General features: G+C 40.2%; 1 long non-coding RNA gene across 1 annotated transcript; it reads right to left on the bottom strand.

The window, feature by feature from the left end:
- Positions 1-314: 314 nt before the first annotated feature.
- LOC109928236 lies at positions 315-20,329 on the bottom strand. Its single transcript, XR_007264002.1, has 7 exons — positions 20,164-20,329; positions 19,244-19,359; positions 12,133-12,299; positions 6,247-6,343; positions 5,302-5,425; positions 3,539-3,731; positions 315-469 (listed from the first exon to the last, which is right to left on the bottom strand). It is a non-coding gene; the product is annotated as an uncharacterized LOC109928236 (long non-coding RNA).
- Between the last annotated feature and the right edge of the window lie 4,467 nt (positions 20,330-24,796).

The following is a 24,796-nucleotide window of genomic DNA, read 5'->3' as shown; positions in this document are numbered from 1 at the left end:
CTCTCCATTGCAGGTAAAAACCTGGTCATCAGGTGTTAGGCACTCTGTTGTTGTAGGCGACACAGTCTGGCCCATTTCCCAAACCTGGTCCGTTGCAATCACCCGAACTATCTTCCGTTTCATCTGGAGGTCTAAGATGGACCATGTCGACAGGGACACCATGTACAAAACTCTGGATAAGGGGGGGAAGAACGTACCCAGCGCTACCCTCATCCTGATGGCCACCTTCACGTGTGGCTGCATTAAGCTATGCGTAGACCCTCAGTATGTAAACAGTAAGTCTCACTTTGTACTGAGGTTTTACCTGTCCCCGGTGTCACGAAGGATGGGTCTGACTTCATTGCCATGGAATACTCCACATCATTGGACCATTCCATATCATCTGTCCTTCATGGAGAAATTTGCAAAGAAAAGCAACTTTTATCGCAAGTCCATCAGGAAGCGGTCAGCACATAATGTCCTCAAGACCCTGCGGGAAAAGGAGAGGCAGATCCTGTCAGGTTGTTCCCTGAGCAGACTGTCAAAGTCATTTGACAGAATGCTTCATCACCAAAACTTTCCAACAAGCACCAAGACATTACTTGGCTGGTGGTGAGAAGGGCACTACCTGCAAAATCCTTCACGTATGCTCAGACTCTCTGCATCACCACACACTGCCCTTGAAGTGGCTGCAGGGAGTGAGTGTTGAGACTGTGACACATCTCCTGCTGGAATGTACCTTTGCAAAGAAAGTCTGGAGAAAGACGTGGTGGTTTTTGTCAAGGATTGTCCTCAGCAGCTCCGTGAGGCAGGACTCTGCTCTAGGGTCAGATCTCCGGGACACACACTGAGACAAACATCGACTGTGCCTGGTGGACCATCAACTCAGTGAAAGATGCTCTTTGGTCTGCCTGAAACTTGTTGATCTTCCAGGGCAAAGAGTTGACCTCAACTGAGTGTTGCAGACTGGCACATTCCAAGGTCCAGGACTACAGCTGAGGGGCGCACTAAAGCTTGGGGCAGCTGCCACCAAGGCACAGTGGGGAAAGACCACCATCTAAGGTTTTTCAGCCAAATTTAAATGGGGGCGCATTCAGTTATCAGACCACACAGTACCTCAAATACATGTAAATATGGTCTTATACAAGTGAGAAATGCCTTTGGTTTGTTTGCTGGATAGAATCAAACTCCAATTTTTTTTGTTTCATCATATGCTACTGTACAGAAGCGAATTACTTAAGTGGCTTTGTATGTATATAAAGATATTTTTTATGAATAAAGTATACTTATGAAGTAAAAAATATCAGCTGATTTCCACCTAGCCCCCAGAGGAACTATGACCCACATACGTTTACTTCAGACAAGATCCAAAAACTTAGATGAGACCAGGGATCACAGTTGGAATAATCCTGGTCTTGCTTGTTTCCTACTCATTCGTAGGATACGGGCATCACTGGCTAAGCCAGTATTTATTGCCCATTTCTATTGCCCTGAAGAAGGTAGTGGGAAGCGGCCATCTTAAACTGTTGCAGTCCTTAGGTAGGAACATCCAGAATGCATCTGCAAAGAAAGTTCAGGATTTTGACTCAGCAACTGTGATATAGTATCAAGTCTAGATTGTGTGTGACCTGGAGGGGACCTTGTAGAGGATGTGTTCCTATGCATCCGTTGCTCTCACCTTTCTTGCTGGTGGACGTGACAGGGTAGAAAATGCTGTGAAAGGAATTTTGTTGTGTTACTGAAGTGCATGTTGTAGATGGTACACACTGCTACCATCGTGCGTGCCGAGCAAGAGGGTTGCTTTGAACTGGATGGTGTCAAGCTTCCTCACTGTGTGATGCTGAAACCAGCAAGGCAAGGAGAAAATATTTTATCACATCCCTGACTTGTGTCTTGTAGATAATGAACAAGTGGTGAGTTGGTTGCTACGGAATTCCTAGTCCCTGACCTGTTCTTGCAGTCACAGTATTTATACGATCATGTTCAGATTTTGATCAATAGTAAACCCCAGAATGTTGATCAGCAATGGTAATGTAATTGAACACCAAGGACAATGTTTAGAAACTCTCCTGTTGGCAATGATCATTGCCTGACACTTGTGTAGGATGAAAGCTATTGCCACTCATCAGTCGAAGCATTTGAATTTTGTCCGTATCTTGCTGCATATGGACATGGACTACTTCAGTATCTGAAGAATCATGAATGGTGCTAAATACTGTGCAATCACCAGCAAACATTCTCACTTCTGATTTAATCATGGAGGAAAAGTCAGTGATAAAGTAGCTGAAGATGGCTGGGCCTAAGGCACTATGTTAAGGAACTCTCACAAAGATGTCCTGGAACTGAGATGACTGACCTCCAACAACCACAATCATCTTGCTTTGTGCCAAGTATGACTCCAACCAGCAGAGAGTTTTGCGATTCTCAGTGTCTCCAGTTTTGCTCGAGTTCTTTGAGGCCACACTCAATCAACTGCAACCTGTCAAGGTGCAGTCACTCTCACCTCACCTCTGGAATTCAATTCTTTTGGCCATATTTGAACCAATGAGATCAGGAGTTGACTGGCCCTGGCAGAACCCAAACTGGGCATCAGTGAGCAAGTTATTGCTGAGTAGGTGCTGTTTGATAGCACATTAATGAATACCTTCCAGCACTTTACTGATGATCGAGAGTAGACTGGTGGGCTGAAGTCACTGCGTTGGGTTTCTCCTGTTTTTTTTTGTGTACAGGACGTACCTGGTCAATTTTCCATATGGTCAGATAGATTGATAATCACGTTTTGAATGCTTTTGAGAGATTAATTCTGGCCAGGATTCTAACAGTATTTTCTTCCTTGTCCTCAAAACGTTAAAGGATTCTCCTGAGAAGCCAGACAGGACCCAAATTTTATGATTCATTGAATGACAGTACCTCCAACAGTGCAGCTCTCCTTCAGTACCCTTCTAAATTTACAGCATGGACCATGTTCTCTGGAACTTGAACCTACAACTTTCTGATTCAGAAGCAAGTGTCCTACGTTAAGGCTGATACCTTAACCTTAGTTGGAACCTGATTTACAATTTGCAGGATCTAGACTGAAAGGGAAGTTCCTATCATAGTGCCAGTGGAAAACCTGTGCAACTTTTACACTCTTGCCCCATTTAAATATCCTGATGATAACTATCATCCAAAGCCTACAGGAGGCATGTCTGACAAATTCAGCAACTGCACACCATCAGGAAATAAATGATAAATAAATGGTACCTGGGACCAAAGTTTCCTTGTAAAATCAGGAGAATCATTCTTGATCCTCCTTATCATAAGGGAACCTTAAAACAAAATGGCTTAGCTTGGGCTCTTCTGACCCCAATCTTAAATGGTTCATACATTTTGAAATTAAATTAGCATCAGAGTTCAAATTATAACATCAAATCTAGACATTCAAATACTTGAGGCCCCAGGTGCAGCAGCAGATGGTTTTGATACCAAGAGTTAAAATGGTGGGGAATAGATCATGCCTAACAGCCATTGGGGTTTGTTTTCACTTTTATTTCTAGTTATTTTTAATAACTGGTTTTACCTGTAGCATCCAAGACAAGCTCCTCTAGACTCCAAGCCTCTGTGGACTGATCCTTCCACATCAATTCCTCCATCTCCTCGAAGTGGTGACTGATGCATAGGACCGCCATAGTTCGAGCTGGTAATTGTGAAGATTTAGGAGTAAAAAGTTGAATTTCGATATTACTCCTACGTTTTTGTCCCATCTGTAGATCCTGAGCAAAAGTCAAGGCAGGGAGGTCAGCCTCCCGAACTGTGAACAATTATGTTTTATTTATTTACTCCAACTTATGTTCTGCTTGGCAAGTTGAGCGATAATCAGTGCTGGAAAGTAGAACACTGCTTGATTTTCTGCCTTGAGGCACCAACACCGAGTAGCACAAAGTTACATTCATATTTACCCAAGAAATTCTTCTAAGTTAATCAAGTTCAACAGAGGTTAAATGCTTCCTTTCCAAAGTCCCTTCAATTGTTCTCACTTCAGCATAGATCAGCAGTAGCAAAAAGAAACCCTTAAATTTGGATTAGAATGTCAAGGCCAGTTACATTATTGGTTAGATGCGCCCTCTGCGTTGCCAGGGTAACACTTCTTAAGCTCACCTTCCATTGTACAAATTAACATTTATGACATCCACCAGGTTTGAGTGAGACTACCAATCTGCATTGAATTTTATCCTATAGGTTTACAATTATTCATAGCTGCATTGAAATTCGTTCAATTGATTTCAATTAGAAGGACTGCAGCCAAAAATCCCAACTGTTTAAGACTACATTTAAATCCTAGAAATAGATTTAAAGAATTGCATTTTCAATATGCTACCTGGAAATTTCCAGGCTCTGACCTCAATCTGTACAACCTGATCTTGGCCAGATAGCAGTTTGGTTCTACAGTTGGTCTGAACACTCTAATTGATAAGAAAATCAAATCATCTTTCTGCTCCTGAACACGACTCTGGCTATACCTTGTGAATAGTTTGTTAGGGAATAAGTAGGTGTGGAAGATCTATGGTTCAAATGGCTGAAACATTCATTGTCTAGGTTTACTAATGTGCATTTAGGTGAGGTAACTGAATGGCAACCAGCGTCCATGGATCTATTTCCCAACAAGAACACAAATTCCTCCAAAAGACAAGCAAATTGACAGGGAGTGGAAATAAATGCCAATATTTTGACTATCTGTTTACACTGAAACTGAAGAAATCACTTCAGCAACTCAGAGGATTCCTGTGTCACTAAAAGCTGCCTGCTTCATATTTGAAGATCAACGTGTATTCGTGAAAAATAGTTGAAATAGTGTAATCATTTTTACATGATTGACAAAGTTGCTTTAAAAATGAATTAACTTAGATTACAACCTAAATGCCAACCGATCATGACTTATTTCTAGAGGGGGAATGGGCTTGTTGGCGTACCAATACACAAGACCATTCTCAAGATTATGTCCCCACATTTCAGATCTCTTTGCAATGCACCTTTCTCTCATTCAAAAGGGTGCCAGACAGATTTGGTGACAGCTCTGCAGATATAACATTTTAGATGTGTGAAGGTTTGATCTCTGCTTCACCCCGAGGTGAATCATGTCATAAAATGGATAGGGTACAGTGGAAAGACAGAAAAATGTCAGGAGAAATTTATATTCCTTGGCCAGTTCCCAGCTCAATATAGCCTACAGTCTTGGCAGAACAGGTGTCATGACCAGATAGAATGTAAGGTACACAATTCACACAAAAAATTATATTAAATTTTAAAAATAATCAATACAGTAAAGCAATGTGTTATTGCTACCTGTGGTAATATGAACTCCCCTTTAGCGATCATTGCTTCCTGTTTGCGAAAAAGCAACACCTTCAGCATAGAGGAATCCTTCTTTTCTCCTGATACCACCATTGCAAACTTTGCTCCACAAGTGCTGAGATATAATTCAAAATAATAAACAGTTTCATCAATAAGAAAATGGTAGTTTTATATCCCTACAATCTCATTGCCAGTTTCATTTGATTTTCCTTTTCTTTTCTTTGTATGGCACACAGCAAGCAAAGGATGTTTTTCTGAATTGATAAGTCAAAGTGAAAAGGCTTACAATATGTGGGAAGTCACATAGACTGAAGGCAAGAGGTAAACAAGTTGCAATTAGATGACAAGTATTTTTAAAAACTGGTAGATTGTTGCAAGGAGACAGAGAGGTAATAAGCTCCAATGAGTTGGAACAGAATAAGACGCTGTCACCTTTGATTTCAACTATGTGGGTACTGGAAGACAAAATAACCATTACATGTTACAGTGATTCCAACCAATTGACAAGTTATGCTAAGCTCAATCAAAGATGTCCTTATTATAATAAGGCCCAATCTTTGATATTTTGCTAGCTTTCTTGTGATACTTGAGATGTCACACCAAGAACAGGTTTTCAGACCAGGTCATTGAAATATTCTTCTGACCTAGTTGAATACTAACTAAATTTACACAATGTTGCTGTATATTAAACTCCTTCTATCATACTGGCTGCAATGGTGTCTGTACCTGAAACCCGAAGACTTCTGCAGCTGAGGCCTGATCTGTAATAGCAACTGTTGGAAAGTATCCTGTCAGTACTTATAGTCTAGATTTACAATTGAAAAATATCCACTCATAGGAGATACCAGAGGACATGCATCACCAGGAACTGCATCCCAGTATAAATCACTTTTGTGGAATGACAGTGAAACTGGGTAGTTGAAAGGCATAACTTACTCAGTCAGTACGGACTCCAAGGCTGACTTTGCAAAGTCACTCTTGGTCACTTCTGATGTTTTTAATATTCCAGGTGTAGACCCAGTGGCAGGCATATCTGTCAACATATAAATATCACAATATTGAGCATTGAGATGGATGATCATCCATGATCCAAGTGAACGACAAAGAAGGCTCGATGAGCTGAATGGTCTACTTACATTACAATGCTCTGATATTCCTAAATTAGTGTCATAAACTCAATCAATCAGAATATAGCACTGAGCTCACAGGATGTTATATTCAGTGCAATAATCTTATCCAGGATTCTCCTGGTCGACCCATCATTTCAGCCTGTTCCTGACTAACTGAACCTATCTTGACTTTATTTTTTCTCTCTCTAGTCTCTTCCCATCTATATTCATGATTCTTCTAACATGCTACGTAATTTCAACAATTTCTAGTTCCCCAATCCTAATTGCTTCTTCTGCAGAATGGATGTTCAATCTCTCTCTCCAGTTCTATCCCTTGCCAGAGTGTTCTAAGAGCTCTCAGGTTCTTCTTTCAGTGGAGGACCCTATAGTTCTCATTCACCATCAGCCTCCACCATCTGGCTAAGCTTGATTTCTTATTGAACAACTTCCCCTTAACATGTCTTACTCTGTCCAAATAAACATTGCTATGGACAACTGAATGGGCCATAGCTTTGCCTATCTTTTCATGGGAAGTGTGTAACATTCCTTATTCCAGTCCAACTCAGACTCTTTACCCCAACACTTTTTCTGGTACATTAAAATGTGTATTGGTGCTCCTTCTTGCTTTTGCCCAGAATTGAAAACATTTAGCAGGTTTTCTTCCAATGTTCACCCTTCTTTGACATTCTCATGGTCCATCTCTGACACTGCCTTTCCCTTCCTTGATGTATCTCGCTCCATTTCTGGAGTTAGGCTTTCTACTAATATTCATTATTAGTCCACTACATCCCACAGCTCCTAAAATTCCTCATACTCTGATTTCTCCAAGTTTTCCATCCCATACTCCCAGTTTCTTCATTTCCATTGCCTCTGTTCTGTTGATGCAATTTTCCACAACAGCACTTTGTCATGTCTTCCCTTTTCCTCAACCAAGGATTCCCCTGTACTGCGGTTGACACAGCTCACAGCCATGTCCAACACATTTTCTGAACTCCTGCCCTCACTTCTTCCCCTTCCTCCTAGAATCTAGATAGGGTTCTCCTTATCTTAATTTTTACCCCACCATCCTCCACATTAAAAAGATTATCCTTTACCATTTCCAACACTTCCAGAATGATGACACCACTAAACACATCTGCTCCCACCTTGTCTCCATTGTTCGTATTTCAAAGGGACCATTCTCTCTTCAATACCTTCTTCAACTTTTCTACCAGCCCTCAACTCTTTATCACCTTCCATGTATTCATAGTAGGTATACACCTGCCTTTTTACCTCCTCCATCCTCACTCTCCAGGGCCTAAACACTCCTTCCCAGTCAAACAGTACTTCTTTCAATTTAGTATACTGTTTTCATGGCTCACTGTGGTGCAGTGAATATCATTAGATTAGTAATCCAGAGTTCCAGACTAGTGTCTGGGGACATGGCTTCAAATCCCAACCTGTCAATAAAAATCTGGAATTAAAAACTAGCCTTAAGAAGACCACAACAACAACAAAAACAAAGTTGCTGGAAAAGCTCAGCAGGTCTGGCAGCATCTGTGAAGGAAAAAAAGAGTTCGGCTTTTTCCTATGATGACCACTGTTGTTTGTCATTAAAAACACATCGGGTTCACTAATGTCCTTTAGGGAAGGAAATCTGAAATCCTTTTCCGGTCTGGCCTACATGTACTTCACAGCAACCACAGCAATGTGGTTGACTCATAACTGCCTTCTGAAATGGCCTTGCAAGCCACTTAGTTAAACGGTAATAAGTGATGGATGATAAATGTTGTTTCAGCCAGTGATGCTCACAGCCCATGAATTAATTAAAAATGCAATCCTCTACATTCACAATGGTGAAACACAAACTAGGTGACTACTTTCAAAAACACCTCCAGTCAGTCCACAAGTACACCCTGACCTTCCAGTTACTTGCTATGTTATTTCACTACTTTGTTAGCATACTCACATCTTTATTCCTGGCCCTCTGCAATCTTCCAATGAATTCTGTACTGGATGATTCTATGATCCTAAGCCCAGCACAAGTTTGAGGACCTCATCTTTCAATTACGCACGTTACTCCCTGCTGGACTCAATATTGAATTCTACGACTTCTGTTCTACATTTTGATATGTATTATTTTTGCTAAGTATCATTCTAGATCTTGTTTTCACGTCTTGCTTTCAGAATTGTCCTTTATTCTGCCATTAGCACTTATTCTAGACCAATGACTTGTCACTTTTATACAAGCATTACCACTCCCCTTGCCTTTTGTTCCCCGACAGCTTTGTCATTTAATCTCTCCCAACCTCTAACCACTCCTAACATTTTCTTTTTTTCTACCTGATTCTCCCACCCTCTCTTTTCAACAGGATAAATACATCACATTTTTATCGTTCTTCATTTCCATAGAAGATTTGTATTGAACTTGAAACGTCAACTCTATTTCCTTCTGCACAGATGCTGCCTGGCCTACTCTGTTTGCAGGATTTTCTGTTTAAATCATTTTCTTCAAGTTTTATGGGTATTATTGTACACAAGGGATTGGTGTTCATTGGGGATTCAATAGCCATTGATTCAGATAAGATGTTCTACCACAATTGATGTGAGACTTGTGTGGTGTGTTGCCTTGCTGGTGCCAAGGAACAACAATGAAAGGATGGTGAATATTCTGCAAGAGAATGGAGAAGTTGTGGTCTATGTCAGAACCAATGAGATGGGGTGAAGGGAGTTGGTATCCTGCAGTCAGAGTTAATGAATTAGAGAGGGTGTTAAAAAACCAGGTGGACTACTCCCAAAACGTGCACTAGAGAATCCCAGGATGGTTAGCACAGAAAGGTCATTTTGTCCATGTGTCCATGTCAGCTCCTGCAACGACGACTCAGTTTGCCCCTTTCCTTTTCCTTTAGCCCTACAAATTTTCTCTCTTCGGGTGCTTATCCAAATCGTTTTGGAAAACCATTAGTGAATCTGTCTTCACCACACTCTCACAAAATCCTAACAACTCACTGCATAAGAAGTTATTCCTCACGTCACAACTAATTCTTTTATTTATCACCTTAAATCTGTGTCATCTGGTTTACTACACTCCATCAATGTAAACAGTATCTACTCTGTTCAGATTCCTCATGATTTTGAGCAACTGAAAATCTCCTCCTAATTTTCTTTAATGAGAACAACCCCAGCTTCTCCAACATAGCCACATAACAAAAGTCTCTCATCCTTGAAACCTTTCTTGTAAATTGTTTCTGCATCCCTCTCTCAAACCATCACATCCCTCCTTTTGAAATAGGAGGATATGGCAAGTAAATGCATAGTGAGAAACATTGTACAGGAGAAAGGGCTTCAATTCCAAGAACATTGAGATCTGTTCTGTGGCAGAAGAGACTTATTTAAAATGGATGAATTGCAGCTGATCAAGGCTAGGACCAATATCGTTGCAGTGGGAGAGAGTCTCAGCTAATTCAGATGACAGTTGGGTGCAAGATGAATTTTAAAACTAGAAATGAGGTGCACAGAGGATTGAGAAAAACAGAATGAGAAATAATAGCACAATTAGATGAGATTGCAGAACATACAAAGATGAATAAGTTAGATGTGACAGGTAATGGGGTAACTAAACACCTTGAAATTTTCAGTTAATAAGGGCCAACCAGCATTGATCCATGACAAGTAAATGATGCCTGACAAACCTCATTGATTTTTTTGAAGAGATTACAGTGGACAGGGGAATATCTATGTATGTTGCTTATGGACTTCAGAGGGCATTTGATAAAGTCCCACATAAAACATTACTAAGGTAGGAGCCCACAGAATTGAAGGTAAATTACTGTGTGGGTTTCCTCCGGGTGCTCCGGTTTCCTCCCACAGTCCAAAGATGGGCTGGTTAGTGGATTGGCCATGCTAAATTGCCCATAGTGTCCAGGGATGTGTAGGTTAGGTGGATTAGCCATGGAAAATGCAGGGATAGGGTAGGGGAGTGAGTCTGGGTGGGATGCTCTTTGGACAGTCGCTGTGGACTTATTGGACCAAATAGCCTGTTTCCACACTGTAGTGATTCTATGATGACTCGAAAATTTATTGAGTCCCAGACGACAGTAAATAGGGATAATGGATAGGTATTCAGATTGACAAGTTGGCCAAATCAGCAGACACCTCGAAGAAGACTTTCAATGTAGCTAAACGTGAGGTAATGCATTTTAGTAGAAAAACATTAAGAGCCGATACAGGCTGTACAGTACAACTTTGATGGGAATATGAGCAGAGAGACCTTGGGGTTCATGTACATAATTCACTGAAGGTGGCTAGAAACTTGAAACATTGTTATGGTTTATTGGGTCCTTGGGTTTATAAGGAGAGGTATAGAGTATAAAAGCAAGGAAGTGATGCTACAAATCATTGGTGAGACCACATTTGGAGTGTTGTGTTCAGTTCTGGGCACCTTATTTAAGAACAGATGTCAAAGCCCTGGAGATAGTGTAAAGGAGTTTTACTAGAATGATACCAGGAATGATGGATTTTAGATACAAGGAAAAACTAGAGAAATTGAGCTTATTCTCCATGGTGCAATGAAGATCAAGAGGTGATCTTACTGAGGTATTCAGAATTATGAACAATTTTGAGAGGGTAATGAAGGATATTCTGTTTCCACTAGATGGTATGTCAGTAAATAGAGATCACAATTTCAAAATTGCCAGCAAGAGAGCTAGGAGTGAGATAAGGAGAAACCTCTTGACTTACTAAGTTGTTAGGGTTTGGAATGCACTACCTGGGAGAGTGGTAGAGGTGGATTCCATACCAGGTTTCAAAAGAGAGCTGGATTTATATTTGATAGTGATGAATTTAGAGATACAAAGATCGGACTGGAGAAAAGGACTAGCTGTGGAGCTCTTTCAAGAGCTGCTACAAACACAATGGGTTGATGGCCTCCTTCTGTTGTGTAAAATTGTATGATTCTGTAAAATGCAAAGTGTGTGTGAGTGTTTGTGTGTGTGAGTGTGTGTGAGAGTGTGAGAGAGACAGATGCTCCAAAGGTGTTAGCAGTGGAGAGCTATATACTGAGCGAATACACAGGATGCTCTAATGATCGTTACATTTCATCTTGCCTACACACAAGGGTGAATCTGTTGCAATATTTTTAACAGGTCACTCAAATCAGTTCAAAGGTCAGTTCAAGGGGCAGTCAGTGTTTTTGTTAGTGAGTTAGCCAAGAGCAAGGTAGTAGGCACCGGACTTGCTTGGCACCATGCTTGCCATCCACCTGGCACTGTATCCTCTTCGCACCCTATTCTTACACCTTACATACTTATCATTTGACAGCAGCTTTCGAATTGGACGTATGTGATTCTGGAGTTTTAGATTACAGAATATGGCAGCTGACTGCTTGAAAGAGGGGGTGTGGTTTGCCTTCCCTAAAAATTCTGCATTATGAGGGACTTGTCAGAATGGAAGTGTATTGCTCCACATTTCTTAAGGGGCCCTGATCAGAATCCCCTGTCAGGAAGGCACAGACCTTTCACTGTGTAAAAAAAATCTCTGCATGAGAGTACCACTTCTCAGAAAATTCAGGCTAAGCAAGTCACCTGAGAACGACTCTGATTACCAATTACCAGTGATCGCTGTGCAAGGGGTGGAAAGTGCTGTCTTTAAAATGGTTACGTGATTGTTCAATTACTTCTCTGAATGCTCTTTTTTATATAGAATGACATAAGTCAGACATGACTCTTCATCCTACCTTATTTATCGGTACTTATTTTGACCTGTTTCCGTGGTTTTCTGTTTTGCTTGTTCTCTGGACCCTGTATAAGCTGTATTTGGTGGTGTTCTTGTTGATAGATAAGTTGACAGGACAGACATTGCTCAAAAGGGCCATAAAATTTACCCACTGTCACACAGAGAAATCTGAATTAAAATAAACATTTGCACGTTAGAAACTAGGCTAAAGGAAATTCAGGTCAATTATACTGTCAATTATATGTCCATGATGAATATAACAAAATAAAACTTTGTAATAACAGCCTTTGGAATTGAATGTGAAACTTTGGAGGCCAAGAGATAAATTTTAAGATCTCACATCTACTGCAGAGTCTTGCTTGAATGGGAAATGGATCAAGGAACTGGATGCAGGTTCAATTCATGCACTCCCTAATGCATGGTCATGAAATTTAATCACTGAAAAAGCAGGAAGTTCACAAATGGAGCACACAGCAGTCACATCTAATTTTTTGTTCAGCATTCCAGTTGCATTAAGTACTACATTAAGAGGCTAAGCCTTTTGTATTTATCCTTGTATACTAGGCTTACTGTTTCACAATTTAACAAAACTGTTTAGGAGCACCGGTTGAATGCTTGAAGCCATTGCACAATTAGGTTTAATTTTCTTTCAAGAGGAAGGCTAAATATAACAAGACGGACAACTTTAGGATAACTTTTGAAGCTTCCAGGAGGATTCTGGAAAATATTCTTAGAAGCAGAAGTAGATAATGTGGAATGAAAATATTCAAATATATGAATGGAAGCAGATATAGGCCATTCGACTCCTCTAGTCTGCTCCACCATTTACGGTTCATTTGGTTGTGTTTCAAGTTCCACATTCCAAACTATTGCCAATAACCCTTGATTCCCTTGCCTAAGAAGAATCAATTTACCTATGCCTTAGAAGTATTCAATAACCCTGCTTCCACCACCTTCTAGGGAGGGAGTTTCAAAGTCACCCAACCCTCTGAGAGAAAAAAAAGTCCCTTCATCTCTGACCTAAAAGGATGCCCCCTAATTTTAAACAGTGCCCCTAATTCTGGACTCACCCACAACAGGAAACATGCTTCCTTGACTATCTTGTCAAGACTGTTCAGAATCTTACATACTTCAGTCAAGTCATCACTCACTGTTCTAACCTACAGTGGTAACAAGACCAGTCTATCAATCATTCCTCATAAGTCAACCCACTCATTCCATGCTCATCAATCTAGTCAACTTCTTCTGAACCATCTCCAATGTATTTACATCTTTCCTTAATATAAAAAGACAAAAACTGCATAGAGTATTCAAGGCATGGTCTCACCAATGCCATGCATAACATCCTTACTCTTGTGTTCAATTCCTTTCGTAACAAAGGTTAGTATTCCAGCAGTATCCTTCACTACATACTACACCCACATACTTTTTGTGACTTATGCACCAGAACACCTAAAACTCTCCATACCTTTTGAGTCTGCAGTCATTAACCATTTAAGTAATACTCTGCTTGTTTGTTTTTCCTGCCTTCACATTTTCTTACATTGTACTCTATTTGGCAGATGGAGTATAATGCAGGAAAGTGCAAAATTTACAATTTTGGCAGAAAGAATAAAACAAAGCATAGTATCTAATGAGTGACAGGTTGCAGAGCTCTGAGATGCAGAGGAGTCTAGGTGTCCCAGTGAATTGCAAAAGGCTAGCATGCAAGTACAGCAACTAATTATGAAAGCTAATAGAATGTAATGATTTATTACAAGGGGAATTGAATGCAAGAGTAGGGAGATAATGTTTCAGTTACACAGGGCACTGGTGAGGCCACATCTGGAATGTGTACAGTCCTGGCCATCATACTTACAAAAGAATAAACTGCTTCCAAAGCATTAACAGCAGAAGTTTTACTCAACTAATATCTGGAATGAACAGATTGCCCTATCAGGAAACTCTCGACGGGTAGGTTGTATCCATTGGACTTCAGTGGAATCAGAGATGAATTAATTGAAACACATAAGATCCTGAGGGGACCTGACTGGATGGATATTGAAAGGAAGTTTCCTCTCGTGGGAGAATCTAGAACTAGGGTCATACCTTGAGAATAAAGGGGCACCTATTTAAAACAGAGATGAGGAAGCCTATTACCTCTCAGAGGGTTGAGTGTCTTTGGAATTCCCTTCCTCAAAAGTGGATGCAGAATCTTTACATATTTTTAAGGTAAAGGCAAAGAATCCCTACAGTGCTGAAAGAGGCTATTCAGTCCATCAAGTCTACACTGACCCTCCCAACAGTATCTCACCCAGACCAGCCCCCACCGTATCCCTATAACACTGCATTTGCCATGGCTAACCCATCGAGCCTGCATATCCCTAGTCACAACAGAGCAATTTAGCATGGCCAATTCACCTAACCTGCACATGTTTGGACTGTGGAGGAAACCCACACAGACACAGGGAGAATATGAAGAGTCCACACAGACAGTCACGCAAGGCTGGAATGGAACCTGGGTCCCTAGCGCTGTGAGGCAGTGAGGCAGCAGTGCTAACCACTGAGCCACCATTCTGCCTTCAAAATATAAAGTAGCCAGAGTCCCAGAGGACCATAGGGATGGTCTCTGTCATTGGAGAGAGACGACTCATGGAGTGGTTTAATCTAAGGGCCACTACACCTCAGGCAAGGGGCAAGGTTGAAAAGTTGGGACCTGTATGGTGATCTCAGCTGGCGTAGGAATTGAACCCATACTATTGGCGTTACTCTGCATCACAAACCAGCCGTTCAGCTAACTGAGCTAACTGACCCCCAGGGCAGAGGTAGATAGAAAGATTCTTAATTGCCAAGAGGATGAAACATTATCAGTGATATGCAGGAATGCAAGGTTGAGGTTAAAATCAGATCACAATCTTAATGAATGGCGCAGCAGACTTGAAGGGCCAGGTGGGCTATTCTTGTCCTTTGTATGTTTTTGCCCACTCATTCAATCTATGTGCATCTGCAACCTCATTATCTCACTTGTCACATCCTGTGAAGCAGACAAAGATCTAAGCCCAGCCCAGTATATACCAATTTGTTTCAGCTAGTTCAGCTTTCGTGCCTGCATAGTTTTATGTAAAGATCGAGGACACTAATCCCCAAGTCTGTTTAATTCTGTCCAAAATTTGTTCAGATCCGTTCAGATCCCTTACATGAACTGGGATGATCCAGAACTTGAGCCCCCAAACTGTTAGAAAGCAGAAGTTAAATGAAAGAAAATCCCTGATATTTACTTTATAAGTAATGAGTAACAATTTATTTATTTAATTCTAACAGTGAACAAATGAACAGAATTACTAACAAACTGAACAATTCCCCCTTAACTACTAACTATTCCCTAACTGAACTAAATTCTACTGGTACGCTATTCTAACAAACACAAGTTCCACTTATATAAACCCAAATAATAAGAAAATAAATTAAAACTTAGTCTCTCAAAGTCTACACGCCTTTCTTCTGCTGTTCTCAAGTCATAAATGCCTTTCCTCCGCTGATCCAGCTATCAGGGATGTTTTCTCTGTGAAGTCTTCTGTGAGGACTCTTAGCTAGAAATGCCATGGTACCTTTTATGGATAGATGGTGCTTTCTTAGAGAGCTTAGCAATTTCTTGTGAGAGCTAAATGCTTAATTCTCAGATGGTGGTTTGCTCTCAAACCGATTTTCAAAAACCCTCTCCTTATATACCTTGGATGACGTATCAATTTTCTTACAATAGCATTGGTCCAAGGTTGTCAAAACCATCAGATTTAAATTCAATTCGCTTTCAATCACTAAGTGCTTTATATTAATTGGCTGATTGCAGCTAGTTGCCAGAACATCAAAACAAGCCTAAGGTTTCCAATCACACAGACAATTGATACACGTTTCAAATTCAGAACTAGTGTATCCTTTCAGCTGCTTAGGCACATTTTCCGTGTAAATCTCTAAGCTTAGAAAAGCACTTTACCTCTTAAAGGAGTCATGCACTCTTCTCCCTCATTTTGTTTTACAAACAATTTCTAGCTTCCTACTTTCCAATTCACAATTACTGTACACAATTTCGTAACACATATACCCCCAATATTCAGGACTTAATGCTTGTCATAGAATTGCTACATTTCTGTAATAGCTATCAGATAAGTGGCATATAGCGCCTGTTTACTGAGCATGATAAGGGTTACACACTTTGAAACTTTACAGTGTTCCTTTAGATTTAACATGATAATGGTAATTTCCCATGTAATCAAACAGAAGCCAGAATCTTCCTACTTACTGAACATTGTGGACATTGGTGAGTCAGTTGGGAAAACATGATAAGATCAGCAGAAATGAAATTCTCGTCATTGAGATAAAGCTATTCAATTCTCCAAGCAAGTTTTTAAAATTGCATTCTATACTCATGCAAATCATAAATGCACAATCGAAATAAAAATATTTGCCACTATATCTGACATGGGCTGAATAACAGGCTTCTTTTCTGTTTGAACGCACAGACTCTTCTTGTGAGCAATGTAAGGCCCTTCAAGGGGCACTTTGTCAGACACTTTAACAGTACAGGTTGAAGTCACCTGCAAACATAGCACTCTGAATGTGAAGTACATGCAGTGTACGACTGTGGGTTACAAATCCTAGTCACACGCCTACATGACCGTGTCATTGGTTATTGTAGACTAAGCATTGTCATCTCTGTGAAGCAGAAGGAATTAGAGGTGATCCACAAGTGACAGGTGAGTGCCACAGTTCACAAAGACAATCCAAGATCACAAAGGCTTCACAAGGGCACAGAGCTGATTTCATCTCACGTTGAACTATAAGTATTGGCTAACATCCTGCCTTTCTTGGGTAATGTGGGGATGGGAAGAACAAGGCTCCAGTAATCATATGCAACATGGATTGTGTCACATTCATCAGAATAAGGTCCCTATGTCAAAGGTGAATGTACAACCATTCCATGGCCCTCCTTGTCAGAGTTCTCTATGTCCCACAGCATGGAGGAGCTGCACTGTCATTTGTGAGTGATGCAACTGCTGTCTGCCCACATGTCTGAGGATCTTTTCTTTTTCTTATATTTATCCCCAACGTTCATTGGAAGCATGGCCAATAGCAATCATTACTGTTGATGCTACACAGCAAAGGCAAAGAAAATTGAGGAGCAATCAACATGTCACTAACTTCAGAAAAACAGTAATCTTCAGCACATGCTGTACGCCTCCACGGGAAGAGGCTACAGCTGAAGGTACCTTCAGGATGTGCAAGTGGCGTAGAGTCCATCATCCTCAATTCCATTCTCTCATGATACATGAGGCACAGTGTTACTATAGGCTGAGGATGTCCTGCGGCATTGTCACTGGACTACCCAGCCTCTGGAGTGGGGTCTGCAACCTGAAGGATTGGGTGGCTATCAAGGTGATGGTTGGGCAAAACTTAAATGAAACCAGATGGTTATACATCTTAGAAGTCTAGGACAGGAACCCTAGGAGCTGCCATGATGCTTATATCCTTGAAAACTCTCAAGTTCCTGCTTTGTTTCAAGGGCTTGATGCCTTACAGGTTGCTTACTGGAAACAAGACCTACCCTTTGCAACCACATCTGATGATTCCAAATTGCAATCTCCTGAGTAAGGCTGAGCATAGGAACAATGCCACCCATTCTTTGACCAGGGCCACCCTGGAGCAGACGTTAGGCCTGCTGTAGAAGAGTCTGATGCCTGGATCGGTCTGGGCTGCCTTGCAGTACAGCCTAAACAGGGAGGAACATCACCTTCTGCATTTCAGTGCAATGCAGAATCAGGTGCACCAAATCAGACTCAATTGACACCCAGTTCCAATAGGTATGAGCTAGCTGCAGCAACTGTAACTTTGTTGCTGCTTGAAAAGCAAGCAGCCTCTGTCTGTTCCCAGTAGCACAAACAGCTTTTGTTTGCTTTTTCTTCTCTTTTGCAGTTGCTGAATGAATGTGAATATTTTTAGCCATTTAAAGGCTTTCCATGAGAACAACAAGACAATGTTATGTTAACTGGGCAATGGGGCAACAGTAACACTTCCTAAACAGGGTTCTAAGATGGGATGACACAAAGGACAGGTAACCTGTGTAGTTTGGTTTTTAAATAGCAATACACTTATGAGTGTACTTTTGTATTTACAAAGAAGGGTCATTTGTGACAGTTACTTGTCCTCAGAACTGTTTCTTTTTGGCTCCCCTCCCACTACATGCACTGTGAAGGGCAACTCCTAGCTGGGGCACTTGACCAAGTACGTGGCTGGGCTTTAAAACTGGTGCTGGGAATCCTGGGCACCAGGCAAGTACTTCTGCTTCTGACAAGAGGGAAGATAGAATGAACAGAGCAGAGCGGGGCTGGGCGAGATGAGTTGCAGAGAATAGCATGAGGAAACACGCTTGAGGTCACGGAGAGAAACCTGCCACGGAACTCTTGAAATTGACACTTAGCTGCTTTCTGGTAAAATGCAGCCCAGAGTTTAACTTTAACCAATAGAGTAAAGAATAGGGTAAAGAATACATCCTGTGCAATTCTACGCAGTTCATATTTCTTCAGTGGGGAAGATACCTTCACTGTATAACTATAACTTGCTGAGTAAATTGGGCCTATATTTTCTGGAGTTTAGAAGAATGAGAGGCGATCTCTTCGAGACATACAAGATTCTGAAGGCGCTTAATAGGGTAGATGCTGAGAAATTGTTTCCTGGACAGAAAATCTAAAACACAGGGGCATAGTGTTAGGACAATGACTGAGATGAAAAGAAATTACTTTACTCAAAAGTTGTGAATCTGCAGAATTCTCTACCGCAGAGGTATGTGAATATTCCAGCACTGAATGCATTTAAGGCTGGGATAGACAGAGACTTGGTTTCTCAGGGAATTAAGTGGTATGGGGAGCGGACAGGAAGGTGGAATTGAAGCCCAAGATCTGCCATGATTGTATTCAATGTTAGAGCAGACCTGATCAGCCACATGATCGACTCCTGCCCCTATTTCCTTTATGCTTGTACTGGAATTCTTCTTTATTTTGCTGGAAAGAAAGCTTAAAAATGCATATTTAAGTTCTCTATATACTAACAAGTTAGTTGTTTTTGCTGTATGACTCTCTTACCTGTGGTGGAGAGGGTCACCTGTCCAGATTCCTTGCTCCTCTGTCTGTCCCTCAGTTTGTGCTTCTCTATCAACAGTGTCTATCTTTAAAAGTGCGGTCTCACCCTCCAATGGAAACTGCAGTGAAAGTGAACAAGCAGGAATACGGCTTTTAAAAGGAAGCAAACCCATGCAGAGTAATGGAAATGTTAATGTCAGAACAAGCACAGAACTGCATAATGATTTAAAACTTTAGTGTCAGTTTATTGTTGGAATAATCTGAAATTATTTTGACATGATTTAACCGTATGATGCAACCATATATGACCAATGTGAAGCAAGGTTTCATTCTATCTCAAGCAGTACAATTTATGCATTAAATCTGGTTTTGTTGATGTGACTTGGAAAGACAGATTTATATATGTAATTTAAATATTCAAGTCAGAATACTGTATTGCTTTACAAGGACATTTCACAGTAGAATTTCTGAACTTGGCAAGGCAAGATACTCAAGAGAGTCAGCCACAATTTTAGGCAGAACCCACTTCTGCTGGGTCTCCTTTTCTTTTTTTTCACCTATCAACAAAATTTTGTGCATCAACCCCTTTTGTTCCAACATTTTGAAAGAGGTGGGATTGGTGGGATAGCATTCCTGACCAGAAATCCCACCAGTTTTGTTATCACTATGTTGATCTCTTCATCAACATTACACAACAATTAACTAACCATTTATCACATTATTTTCTGTGGGAACTGGTAGGTTTGCTGCCATGTACTCTGAAATTACAACGGATTATCCTTGAAATGTACTACCCTGGCTGTGAAACATTCTAGACAATATGTAGTTGTGAAAGAACGTCTGTTAATGTAAACTGCTTTACTCTTTTTTTCTCATTAGATTTAGACAGTGCACAGCTTCTCTAGGTTCTGAAGTGTACTTACTCTCTCCGTTGGGACCTTAGCTTCCTCCAAATCACTGTCATCTGTCTTCTATTCCTTGTCCTCATTTCTTCCCCATGCATCAGCCTCTTGATCCTCACTGCTAATCAGGCTCTGTCCAGATTCCTTCATAGGGCAGTAATATCAATCTGCTATACATTACTCATCAAAAAATCTGAAATATATTCCACGCACAGTGGAAGCTTTCTGTATGCCACTGAGATATGATTAATGTCTTGTAATAGAAAAGATGATTGGATGCCTTTTAAATATTGAAATCAAGACATCAGCTTTGAGATAACTGAAAATTGTATCTTGCTGCTATTGAAATTTTGATTTTGTTCTATATTTTATTGATATTGCTCATTTAATAGATTTTATTCAATTTTCTTGTTAGGTCTAATGTTGTGCCAATTGTCCATTGTTATTTCATCAAATAAATATGCTCGATGTATGAGCCAAGATGGTGAGTGCTGGCAATATTTGATTGTGAAGGGAATATCACAATCAAACCGGATTTTCAGGATTGGTGGTTTAGTGTAATTTTATTGGACTCACCAAAGGCTCCAGATAATACTCAGAGATACAAGTTCAAATCTCATCATAGCAATTGGTGGAATTTAAATACAATTAAATAATGAACTGTTGTTATTAATACCCAGTACCAATAATGATGATCATAAAACTGCCCAAATGTTTTAAAAACCCATCTGGGCCATTAATATTTTTTAGAATAAGACATCTGTCAGCTTTTCCTGATCAAGCAGCAAGACAAAACTGTGGCTATAATAACAGATGAAAGGTTGAGAATTCTGCAGTAAGTAACTCACATCCCAATTACTATTTAAAAAGGGCAAGTCAGGACTGTTAAGAAATAGTATCTGTTTATCTGAATGAGTGCAGTTGCAACAATCCTTATCAAAATCAACACCATCCAGAGCAAAGTAGTCCATTTGATCCCACCAAATTCACCACCTTCAATATTCAGTCCCTCTACCATCGATACATAATGGCAGGAATAGGTACTTTATACAATATGCAACACACCAATTCATCAAGCCTCCTTGAAAACCACCTTCCCAAGCTGTAACCTCTACCACTTAGAAGGACATGGGTAGCAGAAACATGGAACACCATCAATTTTAAATTCCCTTCTAAGCCACAAACCATCCTGACTTGAAACTATATTGTAATTGTTGCTAGGTCAAAAAGTTGGAACAATCTTCCTAACAGAGCTGTGCATTTTCTACATCAGACAAATTTCAGTAGTTCAAGATACACCAAGAATTGAGTCTGGTTTAATTCTTGTCCGTGTGGCTCAGTACCCCCAATAGACACTGCAATTTCAGGAACACTAGGTGACATGGAGGAATATTTCTAATAATTCAAATTCGCAGACTCTGAAAATGCCCTGGGCAAAGGGCACACTAGGCCCAAGCTCAGACCCAAACTTAGTCTGATATACTTTGTGCCTGCATCCCCTTTTTTCTCCTTCCAAGAGTCCAACCCAAATGAATTGGGGAAAAGTGCCTGCCATCACACATTCAAGAGCTGAAAACCACAGCATTTAGAGGTAAACTGAATGTAAGGAGGAGAATAGCAGGGAGAGGGAAAATTTGAAGAGAGAATCCCAAAGGTTGGGATGAGAAGAACACTTCTGAGGCAATATCCAGAATGCTCAACAATCATGTCATTGAACAGCTCTGCTAGGCACAACACTATGAAAATCTCTTGAGGCCACCACAGTCAGACTCTGATTTATCCCATGACTTTAATGCATTACCACAAGACTCATTGAAACAAGTTAGATCAAAATATGATAATGATCTTTAATTATCCATTCAAATAAAAATTAATTTTCCAAATTTCATTTTAATGACTATTTTTGTTTAGCTCCATTATATATCACCATTAGTAACAGAAACATGACTCTGACAGCCAGACAACATTATCCCTACAGTGACTTATTTTGTTTTTTTATTTTCTTCTTTTTGATAGGTTTATCATTTAAGTGAGGAGAGGAGGATTAAAGTATAATAATCCTAAAGGCTCAGAAGATAGAACAATCAACACATGATTGGGATTTTAAGAAATACCTACCTAAGGAATGCGAAACTGTATGTCTCACAAATGGTACGTACCTAGTCTGTGACACAATGAGGTTTGTTGGGTACTGCCAAATTACCAGTGGTGATTGTTTATGTCTAAACTTAGAAAATGGGAGTAGGATGGCTATTTAACCATGTGTGCATCACCAACAGTCCAATAGTATTGGCAGAGATCACGGAAATATAGTCAGGATCAGGACCCTGAGAGATTTTCTCTTCCTGAGATCAAGGACACTGAAACCAATATGGCAGTCTTATTGCTATCTTGTCAACAAACAGCAATGGGACTGCCTCATTTGTGTGGCCTAGTTGCATAGAATTATATATTTTTATTAAAGTTTTGTTGATTCCATTTTGAAGTGTACATCATCAAGTTCTCAGTCTGACATAAGCTCCTATTAAGTGGCAGGACAAAACACACAACCTCTGACAATGATAATTAGGTCAGTTTACCAGATTGTTGAAAATTAAATAATCTCACTTACCATGTCTCTCGAGACAATGTGCAGCTCTGAGTCAATTTGTCCATTTCTCTTAATTGACTTAATTGAATTCCCTTTGAACTGCTGAGATTCTAGGCTGTAACAGTTAACAACCAAACAACTTCAAACTGCAACATACCATCATTGTGACCAATAATGAATGAGATTTATTTCTGCCTACCCCATTACACCTTTTCTCTTCAGATATTCTACTCGAAACTTCCACCGCCGCCCATGAGCCTTTGCACGCTGCACGCAGAGACAGATTGCCACAGGATTAAAAGGTTTATTTAGTCTAGCACAGTGCATAATATCATGAATGCTAAAGTAAAATATTGAGGATGATGGAAATCTGAAAAACAAACAAAAATAGAAGGAAAATCACAGAAAATTTGAACGTGCCGTGGCCTTATTCAAACCCAGGTCCCAGAACATTACCTGAGTCACTGGATTAACAAACAGACCAATGATAATACCACTAGGCCATCTCCTCCCAAATGCACGGATGGAATAGTTAAGCAATTCCTCAATTTGAATATTTTGTTTCTAAACCCTTTCTTTGATTTCAATTTGAAGTTTTTTTTGCTGTTGGTTTGTTCAAAAATTGGAATCTGAAAAACAATGTTTGGAGAACGCCCCATGGTTGACTTCATAAGTGACCAGAGTAAAAGGGAAAGGAATAAAGCAAACAATACTTCACTAGTCTTGGGCTAAAGAGGGAAAAAGTAATTATAATTTAAATTCACTCCATTCCAGCTTTGTCCATGACAACTTATGTCCCATGATCATTTGCTGTAAATGTTATGGGCGAATGTTCCTGAAAGACAGGTGGGGGAACTTAATCAGGTAAGAGGCAAAATTTCTCTTTTCTGACAGCAATTTAAACTTTTGTTTTTGATTTCTGAGTAATTTCAGACAGGACAGGTTTCCTGACTGTAAGCGGCAGGAAGTTCTTTTGCATTCATTAGCCATGATCAATGCCATTAGAGCGGAGTAAGATATTACAAGAAACATTATTCATCCTTGTGGCAGAAATCCCTCCAAAACACAAGACACAACTCCAACAGCTCAACTCAGAGTCAGCCAATATCTTCTTTAAAAAGCGCAAAAAGGAGAAAAACATCTGTGGACCAGGGGGTTCAAACTCAAAGGATAAAATTGGACAACTTCTCACAGTTCCCTGTAATGTCAACAAGATTGAAAGGCTGACCACCACAGAGTGATGGAAGGCCTTCAGACTAGACCAGTTCAGATGGAAAATCAGAAATTGGTGGGGAAAACCCAGCAGGTCTGGCAGCATCTTTGGGGGAAAGCAGAGTTGACATTTTGGGTCTAGTGACCCTCCTTCAGAACAGATGGAAAGTTGGTTAGACTGCAGTCTTTGAATTTAAGTAATGGTTCAACTTTCAGGGTTTATGAGGTAGTCATGTTCCCAAAAATACATCACTGAGAGAAATCTGTGCAGATTGTCCTGCTGTAAGTTTTCTTCTTACTTTTTTGAGACAGAGAAAAATTTGCTCACTGCACACTTTGGAGGTCATTTCCTTCTACTCATGCATTCAAGTGTTCTAGAGAAACTGAAATCAACTCCCAAAGACTTCTAACCAACGTTCAGCACACAGACTCCCTGTCTTCCAACAAAATTTGTCCAACCATTGAAGCAATAAATTTCATCTCTCTCTCTCTTAAAAACTTTGCTTGTCTCCTTTCCAGAATTACTTGACTTTTCAACAATTAGCACATGAGCCAAAGCTCACATTACTGTTGAACGATTTCAAGAAATCACATGTCCCTTTAAACCATGGTAAATCCCTTTTTTAATGCAGAATGTCCAAAAAGTTCTACATTCCAGTTCCTCATCATGTATTCCCAGCAGCTGATAGTGAACATTCTTCTCCTGATAGAAGCATTAAGAGACAATCACATGGTTACATGAGTACTATACTGACAGATACAGATAGATATGTAAATCCCAGATCTCTGAATGTTACTTGTAAGATGGAAGTGGTTTTGGAAAAGTTAAGAGTTAAAGGGTTCAAAATGAAA

The sequence above is a fragment of the Rhincodon typus genome, chromosome 17, assembly GCF_021869965.1.
Source record: "Rhincodon typus isolate 14 chromosome 17, sRhiTyp1.1, whole genome shotgun sequence".
Classification (NCBI taxonomy): domain Eukaryota; kingdom Metazoa; phylum Chordata; class Chondrichthyes; order Orectolobiformes; family Rhincodontidae; genus Rhincodon; species Rhincodon typus.
The sequence above is the reverse complement of the archived record's forward strand: the minus strand, read 5'-3'. Positions and strand labels throughout refer to the sequence as shown.